The following is an 18,755-nucleotide window of genomic DNA, read 5'->3' as shown; positions in this document are numbered from 1 at the left end:
AGGACCCTTCTATGTCTTACCCCTCTCACCTTAAATCTATGCCCAGTAGTTCGGGACTCCCAAACACCAGGGAAAATCCCTTGTCTATTTATCGTAACCATGTTCATCATTCTTTTACAAACTTCTATAAGATCACCCCTAGGCTTCCAACTCTTCGGGGAAAACAGCCCCAGAAAATTTATCCCCACTCCCCAGAATCTGTGTGTCTCCCTACACCCCACATCCCCCTCCTCACTTCACGGAGTCTGCATGTCTTCTCATTCCCACACCCAAGGGTCTGCGTGTCTCCCTCCCCCCAACACCACAGTCCCACTCCCACAGTCAGGGTGACTCCCTCCCCCCATGTCCCCATTCCCAGTCCCCAGAGTTCGAGTTTCTCCCACACCGCACACCCCATTCCCACTCCCCAGAGTCTGTGCATCTCCCTCCCACCACACCTTCATCCCCACTCCCAGAGTCTATTGTCACAACCCCCCCTACATCTCCATCCCCACTCCCAGAGTCTGTGTGTCTCTCACCCCCATCTTTACTCCCAGAGTCCATGTGACTCCCTCCCCTACACCCCAATCCCCACTCCACAGAATCTGTGCGTCTCTTCACCCATGCTCATCCACACTTCCACAGTCTGTGTATATCCCTCCCGCAACATCTCCATCCCCCTCGCAGAGTCTATGTGTCTCCCTCTCCCTCACACACCCATCCCCACTCCGCAGTCTGTGTGTCTCCCTCCTGCAACACCTCCATCCCCACTCCCAAAGTCTGTACTTCTCCCCACTCCCACACTCCCATCCCCACAACCTGAGACTGTGTGTCTACCTCCCTTTGCATCCCCATCCCCGCTGCCACAGACCGTGTCGCCCTCCCCTTACACCTCCATCCCCACTCTCAGAGTCTCTGTGTTTATCTCCCCTCACACCCCCATCTCCACTCCCAAGGTCTGTGAGTCTCCCTCCCTCCATATCCCCATCGCCACTCCTAGCGTCTGTGTGTCTCCCTGCTCCCCAATGCCCCATCTCCACTCCCCAGGTTTCTCTGTCTCCCTCCACTCCCCATACCCCCATCCCCACTCCCAGAGTCTGTGTGCTCTCCTTTACCCCACAACTCCATCCCCACTCCCAGAGTCTGTGTGCTCCCCTTTACCCCACAACCCCATCCCCACTCCGCAGAGTCTGCTTAACACCCTCCCCACACACCTCAATCCTGACTCCCAAAGACTGTGTCTCCCTCTCACCCCACACTGCCATTTGCACTCCCGGAGTCTGTGTGTCTCCCTGGCCCCCACATCTCCATCCCCACTCCCTAGAGTTTGTCGTCTCCCTCTACACCTCCCCACACTGCTGGGGAGATGATGGCTGCAGAATATAGAATCTAAAACTGATTTTAAAAAACTTTATATCATAAGAAAAAGTAACAAAAAGTGCAAGATCAGAATTATTAAAAGGTACAGTCGAAGTGTTCCAGATTTTGAGAATTGAATGATCTTGTTAGATGGTTTGGAGATTCGTCCAACAACGTCCTGGAATCGGACTGTTAAACCGAGTTCGACAGGTTGATTTGTAAATGTTACTTCAACGTAATTGCCCCATGAACCTGTTACCAGATATAGGCCACATTGGCAGATGTTTCCTCAGACTGTTTCCCCTGGGTTTTTATTTTCTGATCAGAAGTGAAATGTGTGGCACACAGAAACAGGAAGTTTTGTGTCAGCTGAGAATGACACACGGGGCAACAATTCCCTGTTATCAATGCAAGCAGTCTTCCTGCCTGTGAGGGTGAACGCACACTGACAGCATCAAAACCAAATAGGCAGATTACAGTTGGTTTCAACATTGTATTCAATTCCATTCCCAGGTTCCAGAATGAAACATAAAGCACCCAAGATTATTTTAGCTAAAGTACATTAACTGTCAGCCGAGAGTTATCACTGGGCGAAACATGCCAAAGGACAATTATTAGTTCCATTTGCAATTCTCTGTTTAAACACGGAAACCTTTCGCAAACTTCGGCGATATCTCAGGTCAAAGGCAAGGAGAGTTTGCATCAATGCACAGGTATTTCTACCTTGTACCTATCTTCAGTTGTATTTGCTGTTCTCTTTTTATTTTCATTCATGTAAGATATCAAGAAGCAATATAAGATTTTAGTTAGTGAATAACAGGTATTTTTAAGAGAAAGAGTAGAGATTAAGCGCTTCTGATGTTACGCCATGAGATTTGATTAAATAATGACCCGAGGCAGGAGCGATCTTGTTGCGAATTTTCTCTTTGTTCTGAGGTCACAAACAGTGGGCTAAGACTAGTATTATTTAATTAAATAAGGACAACTATGAAGGTATAAAAACAGAACTAATTAAAATGAGTTGGTAAATCATTCAAAGGAATAACTAATAACGGTGTGCTAATTATTAACGCCAAAAACGAGATTCCTGGATAGAATGTTGTTTCCCTGGAACTCGGGTCAGGGATGTCACCGATCTGTTGCAGAGCATTCTGAAAGTGGAGCGTGAACAGCCAGCTATCGTGGTGCATATAGGCACCAATGATATAAGTAAAAATTGTGATGAGGTCCTGAAAGCAGAACTCAGGGAGACAAGAGAGAAGTTAAAGATGAGGACCTCGAAGGTAGTGATCTCAGGATTGCTACAAATCCCACGTAATGGCCAGGATAGAAATGAAAGAATAGATAGCATGAACACGTGGCTTGAGAGATGGCGATGGAGGGAGAGGTTCTGATTTGTCGGACATTGGGGCCAGATCTCGGAAAGGTAGGACTATCACAAATTCAGGTCTTCACCTGAACCAGCCAGAAACTAATGTCCTTTGGGGAGCTTTTGTTACTGCTGGTGAGGAGGCTTTAAACTAATGTGGCAGGGGCTGGGAACAACAAAAGAAGACGAGTAGACAGTGAGGTGAAAACTACATACTGCGGGCGGGGGGTGGGGGAGGGGAAGGTGTTGCTTTGCTGGCTAGGGATGATATCACGTTTGTGCTAAAGGAGAACTTGAGCAGTGAGGCATTGTGGGTAGAGCTGAGGAATACGAAGTGTGCAATTTCGTTTTTGGGGCTGAACTACAGGCTCCCCAACAGTGACCGTGAGGTAGAAGAACAAATAAGTAAACAGATCATGGAAAAATGTAGAGACAACAGGTTGCTGGCGAAGGGAAATTTTAATTTTCCCAACATTGACTGGGATACACTTAGTGACAGAGGTCTGGATGGGCCACAATTTGAAGGAGCATCCAGTAAAGGTTTCTCGAGCAGTATGTCAATAGTCCAACGCGGGAAGAGGCCATATTGGACCTGATGTTGGGGAAAGATCCAGGCCAGGTGGTAGCCGTTGCAGTGGGGGATTTCTCTGGGAACAGTGACCACAATTCTGTAAGTTCTAAAATACTGGTAGACAAAGATGAGAGTTGCCCTCAGGGAAGAGAACTAAACTTGGCCAATGCCAATTATATCAAAACTCGGCAGGGGTTGTGAAATGTGGATTGGGAGTCGATATTTGAAGGGAAGTCCACATTTGACATGTGGGAGGCTTTCAAAGATAAGTTGAAGATAGTGCAGGACAGGCATGTCCCTTTGAAAACAAGGGATAGGAAACGCAAGATTCGTGAACCTTGGAAGACAGGAGTAATTGTGCGACTAGCCAAGAGAAAAAAGGAAGTGTACATTAAGTTCAGGCAACTAAGAACGGAATGGGCCTTGGTGGAATATCAGGAGAGTAGAACCAATCTTAAATGAGGAATGAAGTGGGCTAAAAGGGGTCATGAAATAACTTTAGTGAACAGAATTAAGGAAAATCCCAAGGTATTTTATTCATATATTAGAAACAAAAGGGTAACTATAGAAAGTGTTGGTCCTCTAAAGGATAAGGAAGTAAGGTTGTGTGTTGAACCTGAGAAAATGGGTGAGATTCTCAATGATTACTGTGCATCAGTGTTCACTGAGGAGACGGACATGTTGAATGTTGAGGTTAGAGATAGAAGCTTGTTTACTCTGGATCACATTGACATTAGGGGGGAAGATGCGTTGGGTAGCCTAAATGGTGTTAAGGTGGATAAAGCACCAGGAGAGGAGGGATCTATCCCAGGTTGTTGAGGGAAGCGAGAGAATAGCTGGGGCCCTGACAGATATCTTGGTAGCATCCTTAAACACAGGTGAGGTGCTGGTGGACTGGAGGGTTGCTCATGTTGTTTCCCCTGCATAAGAAGGGTTGTAGGGATATTCCAGACCAGTGAGCTTGATGTCAGTGCTGGGAAAATTGCTATGAATGTACTGAGGGATGAAATCCATTTATCTTTGGAAAGGAATGGGATTATCAGTGATAGACAATGTGGTTTTCTGTGGGGGAGATTGTGCCTTACCAATTTAATAGAGTTGTTGAGGAAGTGACCAAATTGATAGATGAAGGAAAGGCTGTAGATGTCATATACATGGACTTTAGTAAGGAGTTTGATCAGGTTTCCAATGGTAAACTAATGGCGAAAGTGAAGTCACATGGTGTGCAGGGTGTTCTAGTTAGGTGGATAAAGAACTGGTTGAGCAACAGGAGACAGGAAGCAATAGTTGAAGGAAGCTTCTCGAAATGGAGAAAGTCGGTCAGTGGTGTTCCACAGGGATCAGTGCTGGGGAAACTGTTGTTTGTGATATACAAAATGATCTGGAAGAGGGCATTGCTGTTCCGATCAGTAAGTTTGCAAATGGCTGGAAGATTGGTGGAGTAGCAGAAAGCATAGGGGACTGTCAAAGAATACAGAAGAATACAGTTAGACTGGAGAGTTGGGTGGAGATGTGACAGTTGGAGTTTAATCCAGGCAAATGTGAGGTGATGCATTTTGGGAAGTCTAATTCTAGAACAAACGATACTGAAAACGGAAGAGTCTTGGGGAAAATTGATGATCAGGGAGATTTGGGAGTTAGGTTGTACCCTGAAGCTGGCTGCACAGGTGGATAGAGTTGTCAAGAAGGCATATAATTTGCTTGTCTTCATCTGATGAGGCATTGAGTATTATAGCTGGTAGGTCTTATTAAAATTGTACAAAACTTTGGTTCGGCCGTGTTTAGAATGCAGTGTACAGTTCTAGTCGCCACATTACCAAAAGGACGTGGACACTTTGTCGGGGGTGCAGAGAAGGTTTACGAGGATGTTGCCTGGTGGAATAGGTTGAAGTTGTTTTCATTAGAGAACAGAAGATCGGGGGGGGGGGGGGGGGTCGGTACCTGATTGTGGTCTACAAAATCATGGAAAGTGCACTCACGGTGGATAGAGATAAGCTTTTTCCCAGGGTGAGGGATTCAATAACGAGAGATGACGCATTCAAGGTGAGAGGTGAAAAGGTTAAGGGGGATACACGCGGGAAGTCCTTTACACAGAATGTGCTCGGTGCCTGGAAGGCGTTGCCAGCAGAGATAGTAAAGGCAGGCACGGTAGATTCATTTACGGTGGGTCTGAACAGATACATGAGTAGGACACAGATTCTTAGGAATTGAGCGATAGGTTTAGATAGTGAATTTAGATCAGCACAGGCTTGGAGGGCGGAAGGGCCTGTTCCTGGGCTGTTAATCTACTTTGTTCATTGTTCTTCCTTGTGTAGTAATGGACATTAAAGTAGATATTTCAGAATATGCCGCAGAGATCATTTCTGCAGCGTAAGAAAACAAAACCCAAAGAAAACAATCACAATCCATGTTTCAAAATAAAATACCGGCACTAAACTGAGTATAAATCTATATTATTGCACACTGATAGGGGCTAGTCCAGAAGATTTGACAGATATAGGAAAGTGGAAGAATATAAGTTTAATAAAGAAACAAGTATCAGACTAAAAGTTAGGGTTAGCTAGTTAGATTAAATAGACAGAGATATTACTGACATGTTTTAAAATATAATTAACAATATGGACGTTGGTGTTGTGGACATTGAGTCAGTGAAACTAGCAACAAAAAGGAAATGATCAATTCATTGTATAGGTACATTGCGACAGTCCTCCACATCAGAAATAGGTGGAAAATCAGGAAAACCAAAGAAGGTTGAGATAGAATTAAAATTACAATCGCCAGTGAAGCGTTCCTGATAAAATAGTTGAAGCCCAGATAGGGGTTCAACTTCATGCTCGGAAAATTAACAGAAAAGTGACCCGCAAAATGTTTCATGCATTAGTTTTTAGTTTCCAAAATCAGGGAATGTTCTATGAGATTGGAAAATTGTCAATTGAAATCCTTCATTAAAAGGGGGAGATACAGAAAGCAGAAGCTACTTGACAGTTAAGTCAGCTTCTTGCATAAGGAGTAAAATAGAAACTATTATCAGGAACGGTCAAGTTAATCAGATGGAATCAATGTGACTTTGTAATGGAAAAATCATGCCTGCAGTTCATTGCAGATTTCTGACAAATTTCAGCGTGTGCAGTTGATAAAGGAGTAGCAGTTCATGTAATGTATTTAGATACAGGAGTCATTGAAACATAAAAATATTGACCACGAGTAGGCTATACACATCACCAAGCTTGTCCTGTGATTCAATACAATCAGGGCTAATAAAAGGCCAATGAACTTTCACAGCACTGCCTCTATGGTGATAATAGCTTTCCAGACATAAGGAAAACTTAATTGCACACCGTTCACCAATTATGGTCTACCCAAACTGCTATGCAACTAAAGCAAAGCTTCATTGCTCCAGTGTTCAAATTATCTTGTAGTAAGGGCTAACATTCCTTCAATCTTCCAAATGTGCATTGAGTAAAGGGTCACATCAAACATTTTTTCTGGTGGATAATTAAACAACTCATCGGAGGGGTAGGCTCCACAGATATTTCTATCGTCCCTGATGGAGAGCACAACATATCAGTGTAAAAGTTAAGGCTGAAGCATTCACAGCAATCTATCGTCAGAAGTGCCAATTTTACGATCCATCTCGGCTTCGTCCAATTATCAGCAATATTACAGATATATGTTTTCAGCCAATTCGCTTCTCTCCACGTGATAACAAGATACTCTGGGGAGCACTGCTTACTCAAACATTATGTAGCCGACAAAAATACTGATGGCTTGAGCGAGGCAAACACTTCCAGTGTAGCTGCAACACTGGCCAAAATCCGACAGTGTGTGAAATAGTTGAAAAGTGTGGTGCTGGAAAAGCGCAGCAGGTCATGCAGCATCCGAGGAGCAGGAGAATCGACGTTTTGGACATAAGCCCTTCTTCAGGAATCAGGACTCCTGAAAAGGGCTTATGCCCAAAATGTCGATTCTTCTGCTCCTCGGATGCTGCCTCGCCTGCTGCACTTTTCCAGCACCACACTTTTCAACTCTGGTCTCCAGCATCTGCAGTCCTCACTTTCTCCCAGTGTAGGAAATAGGCAAGGCACGTCTTGAGCACAGAAAACAGGACAATCCAAACTGACAAATTTCTGCTCCCATGCTCAGTCATGAGTTGGGTCTGTGAAAATGCCATCAACAGAGCAATCAAGCAGCACTGGCTCAGCAATAACCTGCTCAGTGACATGAAATGTGGGTTGCACAACCTCCACTCAGCTCCTGACCGAATTCCACACTTGATTTAAGCATAGACAAAGAACTGAGTTCCTGAAGTGTGGGCAGAGAGACAGCACTTGACGTAAAGGTCACATTCGCCCGAGATTGATATTACAGGGCCCGACGAGAACTGGAATCAGTGAGTATCAGGTGACAAACTCTGTACTGCCTAGAGTCGCACCTCGTACATTGAAAGATGGATCTGATTGTTGGAGGTCAATCGTCTCTGCTCAAGGGCATCTCCATTAGAGTTCCTGAAGGAAGTATCCTTGGCCAAAGCATCTTCAGCTGTGTCATCAATCATCTTCCTTTCATCATAAGACCAGAATTGAAATCTGCGCAGATGATAGCACTTTTTATGACACCTCGTACATGGAAGCAGTCCACATTCAAATGTAACAATATAAGGACAATATCCGGAATTGGACTGACGAGTGGCATTGACACAACTTCCAGACCTTAAGGGATAATCTAGCAAAACGTCTTGACATTCAATGGTGTTACCATCATTGAACCCCAACTATCAACATGCTGGGTATTATCGTTAACTAGAAACTTAACTGGACATTCCATATAAGCACAACGGTTAGAATAGCAGGCCAGAGGCTAGGAATACTGTGGCAACTAATTCACCCTCCTGACCCCCAAAGCTAATTGACTCTCTAAAAGGCAGAAGTTAGGAGTGTGATGGCACAACTCCCCACTTGACTGGATGGGTGCAGCTTCAGCTACACTCAAGAAGCTTGACATCATCCAGGACAAAGCATCCCACTTCAGTTGTAGCACTTCACAAGCACACATTGCCTCCAAATCTGATACTCAGTACAATCAGGATTCAGTATATAAAAAATACACTGCAGTAATTGACCAACATCCTTAGACAGTACCTTCCCATGACCACGTCCATCTCGAAGGACAAGAGCAGCAGATATATGAGAACAGCAATACTTGTAAGCTCATCTCTAAACCACTCAGCATCCTGACATGGAAATAGTTAATCGATCCTTCACTGCGACTGGATCAAAACTCCAGGAATTCCCTTCTTAAGAACATTTTGGACCACAGCATTTCAAAAAGGCAGTTTGTTTTGATCTTCTGAAGGACACATACAGACGGGCAATATCGCTCACTGTGTCGCATAGGTCAGTAAAAAATCCTTGAAGTGAACATATCAGTTCAATAAAGCGGTTAAGCAGGCATTATGAATACGTGATAAGCAATCGAAAGATCTAGATTCAGAGTTCAATCTCTACCATGGTAGCTTCAATTCATTGAAGGATATGAAATGAAAATTCTGGTGTAATGAACGATGATCATGGACTTTCCAAAGTTCTCAAGCAAGTTCCATGGCTCATACTGTCCTTCAGGGGACGCCTGCCCTTCCGACCTGATCTCCCCACCCTATGTGGGCGGCACGGTGGCACAGTGGTTAGCACTGCTGCCTCACAGCGCCAGAGACCCGGGTTCAATTCCCGCCTCAGGCGACTGACTGTGTGGAGTTTGCACGTTCTCCCCGTGTCTGCGTGGGTTTCCTCCGGGTGCTCCGGTTTCCTCCAACAGTCCAAAGGTGTGCAGGGTCAGGTGAATTGGCCATACTAAATTGCCCGTAGTGTTAGGTAAGGGGTAAATGTAGGGGTATGGGTGGGTTTCGCTTCGGCGGGTCGGTGTGGACTTGTTGGGCCGAAGGGCCTGTTTCCACACTGTAATCTAATCTAATCGAATCTATTCAAAAATAAGGCGCTTGTTCCTTGCATGTGACGAACGTGACTCAGAAGCTAAACATTTGTATTAAAGCTTCTTCAGAAAGATGCACCATAATTAGTCTAGCAAGATAGCAGACTTTCGAAAAGATAGCTGACGACAACATTGGGATATGCGACTAACATTTTCATATTTCAACCAAGAACTCAACACGTGCAAATTATGGGGGAGCATGGAAATCTGAAAGGAAAACAGAACAGAAATTTGGGAATTATGTACCAGGTGAATCAGGTTCTGCAGCCAGAGCATCAGATACAGATTTTAGATTGAGTATTGGATGCAAAGTCTCCTGTGATGCTGCCAGCATTTCATTCCAATATTTATTCGTGATATAAAGTGTCAGATTTATTGCATTTCTGTTTGTGAGAGCTTTCTCACTGCATTCCCAACATTATGATCAGAGTGGTAATATCACTAGAAGAGTATTTCAAACTCCAGTTGGACTTTGTGTGGACAGGAGGTGGAATACACCATTTGCCAAGGGGAAATTTGAATTCAAAGTAATCCTGGAATCAAGGAAAAAAGTGGTGACAAGGTAACCACAGTCAATGGAAAAATACTAAAACAGCTGGTTTACTAATCACCATTAGAAAATCCGTCTATCGCCTTGACCTCATCAGCCAACATCATGGATGGTACTGTGGCTCAGTTGTTAGCACAGCTGCCTCACAGCGCCAGGGTCTTGTGTTCTATTTCCCCCCTCCTTCTGTTTGGAGTTTGCACATTCTCCCTGTGTCTGCGTGGGTTTCCTCCCACAATCCAAATTGGCCATGTTAAATTGCCCACAGTGTTACGTGCCCTAGTCAGGGGTAATAAAGGGTAGGGAGATGGGTTTCTCTTCGGAGGGGCGGCCTGGACTTGTTGGGCCAAAGGCTCTGCTTCCACACTGTAGAGAATCTAATCATCAGAATCCGCAACCACTGTCAGGTAATTGATGATTTCTGAAGTGGCACAGTGTGTAATTAGGGAGAGGGTCCCATCGATGACTGAGCCAGCAACATCAACATGTTATGAAAGATTAAAAGAAAATATAAGCGTGACTAAACCTCGCAACAACAACATCGATTAGGTGAAATGGCTGTGGCGGTTCTTGATTTCATTTCAACTATTTTATATTAATATTCTAAAACGCACTTTGAGCTATGTTGCATTGTTGGAAATTTTACTGTATAAAAGGACGACAATATAAATCAATGTTCAAAGTGGATCCAATTGGAGAGAAATGTTTCATTGCATGAACTTCCAGAATTCAAATATTAAGCTAAATTCAAATGTTAAATTATGTTCATCTTCCAGATATAAATAATATCTGTAGCAATCGATAGTCATGAAATTTGCATTCACTTCTGCAAACTGTCAACATTCTTCAAATAAACTTGGTTTGATTTGAAACTTATCATTTGAAACTCCGTTCATCTGGCTTTACTGTCATCAACTCTGCTTTGAAACCAGTGAAACGTTTATGTAAATAAACACAGAAATAGAACTCTCAGAATAGATGACAGAACAACAAAACCCCAGGTTATATTTCCCCACAAGCACAGCACACAAATAATGTCAAATATGCAAATAAAACAACGGATTTTTAAAAAGTATTATTCATTTGTAGGACCTAGGCATCTCTTGGCTGGCTGGCATTGATCCCTACTTGCCCTCGAGAAGGTAATGGTCAGCTGCCTTCTTGAATCGCTGTTGTGGATTGACCCATTATGCCGGTAAGCAGGGAATTTCCATACTAATTGATGTTAGTCCCTTTAAATATACAAGTTGTCTGATTCTAAAAATCACAGTGATATCAATTTCCAAGTTTAGTCCAAAAAAAACTACAATTTCGAGATTGATTGGTACAGCTAACGTTTCTTTCTCTGTCTCTCTTTCGCTTTTCCACTCCTGCCTTCCCCCATTTTTTATATCTGATGCCGTGTTTTGCATTTCCACAATCAGACAATGTTTTCTTAAATAACATGAAGTCAACGCCTTACCAATATATTGGCTCATAGAGTCATAGCGATGTCCAGCGTGGAAACAGACCCTTTTGTCAGACTCGTCCATGCAGACCAAATATCCCAACCCAATCTAATCCCAGCTGCCAGCACCCGACCCATATCCCTCCAAACCCTTCCTATAAATCTCTGTTGATGCCTTTTAAATGTTGCAATTGTACTTGCCTCCACCACTTCCTGTGGCAGCTCATTCCATACACGTACCACCCTCTGTGTGAAAATGTTGTACCTTAGGTCTCTTTTACATCTTTCCCCGCACACCCTCAACCTACGCCATCTAGTTCTGGACTCACCCACCCAGGGAAAAGACTTTCTCTATTTATCTTATCTATGCCCCTCATGATTTTATAAAACTCGATGATGTCACCCCTCAGCCTCTGACGCTCCAGGGAGAACAGCCATAACCTATTCAATCTCTCCCTGTAGCACAAATCCTCTAATTCTAGCAACATTCTTGTAAATCCTTTTTGAACCTTTTTCAAGTTTCACAATATCCTTCCCAAAGGACAGAGACCAGAATTGCATTAAATATTCCAACAGTGACCCGAATCAATGTCCTGTACAGCTGCAACGTGACCTCCCAACTCCTGTACTCAATACTCTCACCAATAAAGGAAAGTATACCAATCGCCTTCTTCACAATCCTATCGATTTGCGACTCTGCTTTCATGGAGCTATGAAAATGCACTCCAAGGTCTCTTTGTTCAGCAACGCTCTCTAAGACCTTACCATTAAGTGTATAAGACCTGCTATGATTTGTTTTCCCAAAATGCAGCACTTCGCATTTATCTGAATTAAAATCCATCTGCCACTTCTCAACCTATTGGCCCATCTGATCAAGATCCCATTGAAATCTGAGATAAGCGTCTTCATTGTCCACTACAAATCCAATATTGGTGTCATTTGCAAACTTACTAACTATACCTCTTATGTTCGCATCCAATTCATTTATATCAATGATGAAAAGTAGTGGACCCAACACCGATCCTTGTGGCACTCCATTGGTCAGAAGCCTACAGTCTGAAAAACAACCCTCTACCACCACCGTCTGTCTTCTACCTTTGAGCCAGTTCTGTATCCATATGGTCAGTTCTGCCTCTATTCTGTGAGATCTCCCCTTGCTAACCAATCTCCCTTGGGGAACCTTGTTGAACGCCTTACTGAAGTCCATATAGATCATATCCACTGCTCTCATCTCATCAATCCTCTTGGTAACTTCTTCAAAAAACTCAATCAAGTTTGTGAGACATGACTTCCCACGCACGAAGCGATGTTGACGATCCCGAATCAGTCCTTACCTTTCCAAATACATGTACATCCTGTCACTCATAATTCCCTCCAAAACCCTTCCCACCACAAACGTCACGCGCACTGGTCTATAGTTCCCTGGCTTGTCCTTACCGTTTCTTAAACAGTGGATCCACGTCAGCCAACCTCCAGTCTCCCAGCACCTCACCTATGACTCTTGATTACACAAGTACCTCAGCAAGGGGACCAGCAATCACTTCCTTAGCGTCCCATAGAGTTCTAACCTACACATGATCAGGTCCTGGGGATTTATCCACTTTTATGTGTTTCAAGGTCAATTATGAGGAATCGGAAGCGGGCAATTTTGTCAATGGAGTTTTGTCTTCCAGTCAATGACGTTGTGGTTGGATTGATAATCCTCACCTCCGCTTTTCAACCTTTTCCCAATCAGCACTGATTCCATTAAAGATTCAAAATCTGCCCAGTTACATTTGAAAGTACCCAATGGCCCAACCTCGGTGTCCTGTAGTAAAGAATTCTACAGATTCACTTCATTTTTGGAGAAGAATTTCTCTTCTGCCTTAAATCTGTGACCTTTAAGCCAGAGATTACACTCCCTGGTCCTGAACTCTCCCAAAAGTGGAAACAACATTTCTGCATTTGAAGCACCATGTTTCCTGAAATTTCAGAATGTCACCACTGAATAATCTATGTTCCAATTGGTACAAGCTCAAACTACTCAATCTCTGTTCTCAAGACAGTCCCTCCATCCTCAAGATCAGTCTATTGAACCTCATGTGGATTGCCTCGGATTCCAGAGTATCTTTCCTTTAATACGAGTCCCGCAATAGTTGATAGTATTCAGCTGTGATATGACGAGAGCTTCTTCTAAGTTTTAACAAAACTTACAGTCATACAGTTATACAGCACGGAAGCAGATCCTTCGTTCCAACTCATCTGTGCTGAACTAAAATCCCAATATGGTAAACAGGTGACCCATATCTCTCTAAATGTTTCCTTCTCGTACACACATCCAGCTGCCTTTTAAATTTTAAACTTATACTCGCCTCCACCACTTCCTTTAGCAGATTTTTCTGTGTATACACCACCATCTGTGTGAAAACGTTACCTTCAGGACCTTTTCCAACGTTTCTCCTCTCGCCATAATCCTCTGTCTTATACTTTTGGACTCCCCAACACTCTGAAAAAGACCCTGGCTATTCATCATAACAATGCCCCTCATGATTTCTGGATCTTGTTCAGACCAACCCTCAGCCCCCTTTCCTCGTGCTGCAGGAAAAAGAAAAGCCCCAACCTATTCAGGGTCACCTTAGAGATTAAACGCTGAGAGTTTGTTTCTGGGAAAGCACTGCGAGTCAGGCAGCATCCGAGGAGCAGGATATTCGACGTTTCGGGCAAAAGCCCTTCATGAGGAATGGAGGCAGGGAGCCTCCAGGTGGGTAAGTGGAGCTCAGTCCATGGGATGATCATCCATGGTCTTGTTGAACCCCATCGTAGGGTCAGATGGCTGAATCCTTCTCACATTTCTTACGTTCTGGTATTGTTATGTTTTTGCAGACCTCCAATCCAAAAGACAACACTCCACGACCACTAAAGAAAAATCAAAACAACTGCAGATGCCGTGTACCTGAAACAAAAGAAAACGGAAATTGTGGAAAAACTCAGAGGCTCTGGCAGCATCTGTGGCGAGAAAGCTCAAATCTCCATGATGTCCTGGTTTTCCTTTAGAGCCAACTTACGTAATGCCACCACATTAGCCAATCTCCGATCTTCCGGCACCTCATCCATGATTATCAATGATACAAATATCTCAGCAAGGGGCTCAGGAATCTCCTCCTAAGCTTCCCACTAAGTTCTGGGAAACACCTGATCAGATCTCAGGGATTTCAGAGATTTCTCTCTGTTTTTGGTTTCTAGATATGCAGTGCCTCCTCTACTCTGAGATGAACTCTTTTTAAGGCATCGCCATGTATTTCCCAATTTCCTTAGTTTCCATACACCTATTAATGCAAAATATTTGCTCAGTGTCTCATCCATCTCTTGTGGTCTCACACATAGACAGCTATGTTGGTCTTTAAGCGGCTGCATTGTCTCCTTGGTTATTTTTGTACCCTTACTGCATTAATGGAATCGTTTGGGATTTTCGTTAACTCTATTTGACAAAGTGACTTCATGCCCATTTTTGACCCTCGTGATTTCCGACTGCCCTTATATCCTTTTCCGGATTCACTCGATCCCAGCTGTCTACACCTGATATATATATCTCCTATTTCTTGACAGAGTCTCGATTTCTCTTGTCATACTGCTTTCCCTGCACCGACGAGATTTGCCCTTCACACAAACAGGAACATACCATCACTGAACTCTCATGATCTCATGTTTAAGTGCTTCCCAATTCCCAACCGTCCCTTTTCCAGCGAATAGCCCGCTATCTCCACCCCAACCAGATTTTCAAAGTTCCTGTCAGACACCGTCAAACCTGGCCTCACTCCACTTTGAAACATTCATTTTTTTAATCAATTCTACCCTTTTTCATAACGGTTTTCAAACTAATACAATTACGATTACTTGCTCCGACGTCTGCGCCCCAGGACATCTCAGTCAATTGTCCTGCTCCGTTTCACAACAGAGGTTCAAGCATTCCACAACCTCTAGTCGGTGCTTCCATATATTGAATACGAAATTTTCCTTGCATAAACCTCATCAATTACTCCCCATCCAAGACCTTAACACTATGACAGTCCCAAAATATGTTTGAAAAGTTAAAAATCACCGACCATAATCCGATTGTGCTTAGACATAGCTGAGACCTCCTTACATATTCACTTGCGAATTTCCAATTGACTATTGAGAGGACTATATTACACTCCCAGAAAGGTGATCACCCCTTTCTCAAAATTAGGTTCCATCCATGTAACGTCACTGGGCAGTCTCCCAGGAATTTCCTCGCAACATCCAGCCATAATGTGCTTCTGAACCAGAAGTACCATTCCTCCTCCTCTCTTGTTTCCCCCCTCACCCCGACTGTTCTTTATATAGCATCTGCACCCCTGAAGATTAAGTGGCCAGTCCTGTTCATCCCTGAGCCACCTTTCTGTAATGGTTATGATATCCCCACCCCACATTCCCATTCATGTCCTAAGTTCACATGTCCCATGTATCAGGCATCTTGCACTCAAGTAAATGCTGCTTTTCAGTCTTACCTCATTTATGCCAAACTGTTGCCTGCCTTGACTCTTAGAATGGTTCACCGTGTCTATTTTACCATCGTCAACCTTTTCCTTTTTCTCACTATTGTGTTGAGTCTCACCATCACCCTTACCAGGTTGAAGCCTTCAGGGTACCACGAGGAAGATTTCCTGCAAGTGTATTGGTCCCTTTCCAATTCAAGTGAAACCTGTCCCTCTTATACATGTCATTTCTGTTGGTGAAGAGACCTCAATGATCGGAAAATGTGAATCCTAGCCCCTGCGACAGCTCCTCAGCCACGCATTTATCTGCTCGGTCTTTCTTTTTGTTCCAACTCTCAATATCCCATTAGTTTTTAAACAAAGCCCAGCATTATGTTTGCCTTTGTTGCAGTTAAAATTAAAAGCTAGCTTCTCGTCATTCTGTGATGACGATTCCCAAATCTGTTCTGTAGATTTCAGAATTCAATCTCTATGTAAATAATATTCAGTTGCTCTACCGTTCCTGCTAAAATTCATACCTTCATTTATTATGGCATTTCTCATTTACTTCACCACGTTATATTAATATGCAAAGTTTCTTGTTCCCTCTCTTTTCCAATCTATAGCCCTCTGCAAACTGTTTTGCTTCATACCCACCAATTACCTCCTCTACAACTTTTTTGTCATTTGCCAACTTATCTGCAGTACATTCACTTCCCTCATCTAAGTCGTTAAAATATTTTGTAAATATTTGTGTCCCCTGAACCTGATTTATGTGGTATCCACCAACTACAGATTGACATCCTGTAAAGTTAAATGTGTAATCAAGCACTCTTACGATTGTGATTTCCACAATCTTCTCTCCGTGGCAACACAATACCTCCGAAACCACAGGCTGTTATCTTGTTAAATAATCTTATGTGTGGTACCTTATCAAATGTCTTCAGAAAACAAAAAAAATCACTATTTCCTCCTTATTCTCAAAGAATTCTAATACATTTATCAAGCGAGATTTCCCTTTTGTAAATCCATTGTCAGTCCTCTTGATCATGTCATGTACTTCTAAATGCTCGGGTGTTACGTGCTTTATTAAAGACGACGCAATTTTTCCAATAAATTATGTTAATTTGCCAATAATGGCCTCAGTCAGACTTTTTTGTGTCCATACTTTTTTTGAGTAAAGATGTTACCTTGTCACTTTGCCAATCCAGTAATACTTTTCTGAAACCTAATGATTATTGGAAAGTTACAACTATTGCATCCAACACATTTTTTTCTTATTTATTTTTCTATCTTGGATTGCGCCTCATAAGTTCCAGTGCATTTTGCGGTAAATACTCCAGCAAATTTCTCTGACGTTTTCTTTGTAGTGAAAATCATTGAGTTGCATTGCTCGCCGTTTCTTTTGCCCTTCATTATTTCGTAATTATAGAATGTTCTTTGCCTGCGACTTTCACAGCAGGTGCAGACTATTTATTCATCTTTTCTGTCATTTCGTGGTTCCCAGTCACGAATTCCCAGCTTCATTCGATATGCGCCTATATTCACGTTGGCTTTTCTCTTCAGTTCTTTCTATTTAAGGATGCTCTTGCTGTCCACTTTAATATCAGCTGTAGTTTCGCTTTCGATGTTTACCTTCTCCCTCCTTATTAATCTTTACATAGAACATAGGACGTTACAGCGCAGTACAGGCTCTTGGGCCCTCGATGTTGCGCCGCCCTGTCAAACTGATCGGAAGCCTATCCCACCTACACTATTCCTTGTACGTCCATTTGCCTGTCCAATTTGCTGGCTTATTGATATTTCTGTAAACATTCCGAATTCCTGCTCACCGAAAATATTTCCCACATTTTATGTTTTCCTTTTAATTCAATTTGTTGCTATTTCCAACTTTTCTCCGTAAACATAATACACTCGTCCCCTTCCTAGATTTTATCCTTCTCACTTGAATTATGTCATTAATGTGAGCGTTGAACTGTTTTTCTGAATGGATTGCCATTGTTCTTCACAGGGTTTTGCTGCTAAACCCGTTTTCTGGTCCACTCCAGCAAGCTCTTCCCTCATCTGTTTACAATTTACACTTATATAAGCTGAGCACGTTTGTTTCGGATGTCAGATTCTCCCTCTCCAAATGAATGCTCAAACTTTGCTGTTCCGAGGCAATCTTTCAGTCTGTCACCATGCATAAAATCTGACTCATTGCACATTACCAGATTCAGTCCATCAAGATTCCGGGTTGAACCACGACATACTGTTTCAGGAATCTATCTGAATTCTTCTTTGTGACTACCTTTGCTGATAGAGTTATAGGAATGTACAGCACAGAAACAGACACTTTGGTCCAACCCGTCCATGCCGATCAGATATCCCAACCCAATCTAGTCCTACCTGCCAGTACCTGACCCACCCCCCTCCAAACGCTTCCTTATTCATATGCCTATCCAGATGTCCTTTAAACGTTGCAATTGTACCAGCCTCCACCACTTCCTCTGGCAGCTAATTCCATACACGTACCACCCTCTGCATGAAAAAAGTTGCCCCTTCGGTGTCCTTTATATCTTTCCCCTCTCACCATAAACTTATGCCTTCTAGTTCTGGACTCCCCCACCCCAGAGAAAAGTCTTTGTTTATTTAACCTATCTATACCCCTCATGATTTTGGAAACCTCGATAAGGTCACCCCTCAGCCTCCGATGCTCCAAGGGAAACTGCCCCAGCCTATTCAACCTCTCAAATCCTCCAACCCTGGCAGCATACTTGTAAATCTTTTCTAACCCCTTTCAAGTTTCACAGCATCATTCCGATGGAAAGGAGACCAGAATTGCACACAATATTCCAACAGTGGCCTAACCAATGCCCTGTACAGCCGCAACATGACCTCCCAACTCCTGCATTCAATACTCTGACCAATAAAGGAAAACATACCAAACGCCTTCTTCACTATCCTATCTACCTGCGACTCCATCTTCAAGGAGCTATGAACCAGCACTCCAAGTCTCCTTGTTCAGCAACACTCGCTAGGAC

At 43.2% G+C, this 18,755-nt stretch overlaps 1 long non-coding RNA gene across 1 annotated transcript; it reads left to right on the top strand.

The window, feature by feature from the left end:
• The first annotated feature begins 1,777 nt into the window (after positions 1 to 1,777).
• On the top strand, positions 1,778 to 16,851 carry LOC148134707 (uncharacterized). The gene is made up of 3 exons (XR_015755688.1): positions 1,778 to 2,051; positions 10,900 to 11,005; positions 14,120 to 16,851. It is a non-coding gene; the product is annotated as an uncharacterized LOC148134707 (long non-coding RNA).
• The last annotated feature ends 1,904 nt before the right edge of the window (positions 16,852 to 18,755 follow it).

Source organism: Chiloscyllium plagiosum, unplaced genomic scaffold (genome assembly GCF_037043375.1).
Source record: "Chiloscyllium plagiosum isolate Xiang-an unplaced genomic scaffold, Cpla_swu_hap1 HiC_scaffold_53X, whole genome shotgun sequence".
NCBI lineage: Eukaryota > Metazoa > Chordata > Chondrichthyes > Orectolobiformes > Hemiscylliidae > Chiloscyllium > Chiloscyllium plagiosum.
Note: the sequence above shows the minus strand (reverse complement) of the source record. Positions and strands in the feature narration are given on the sequence as shown.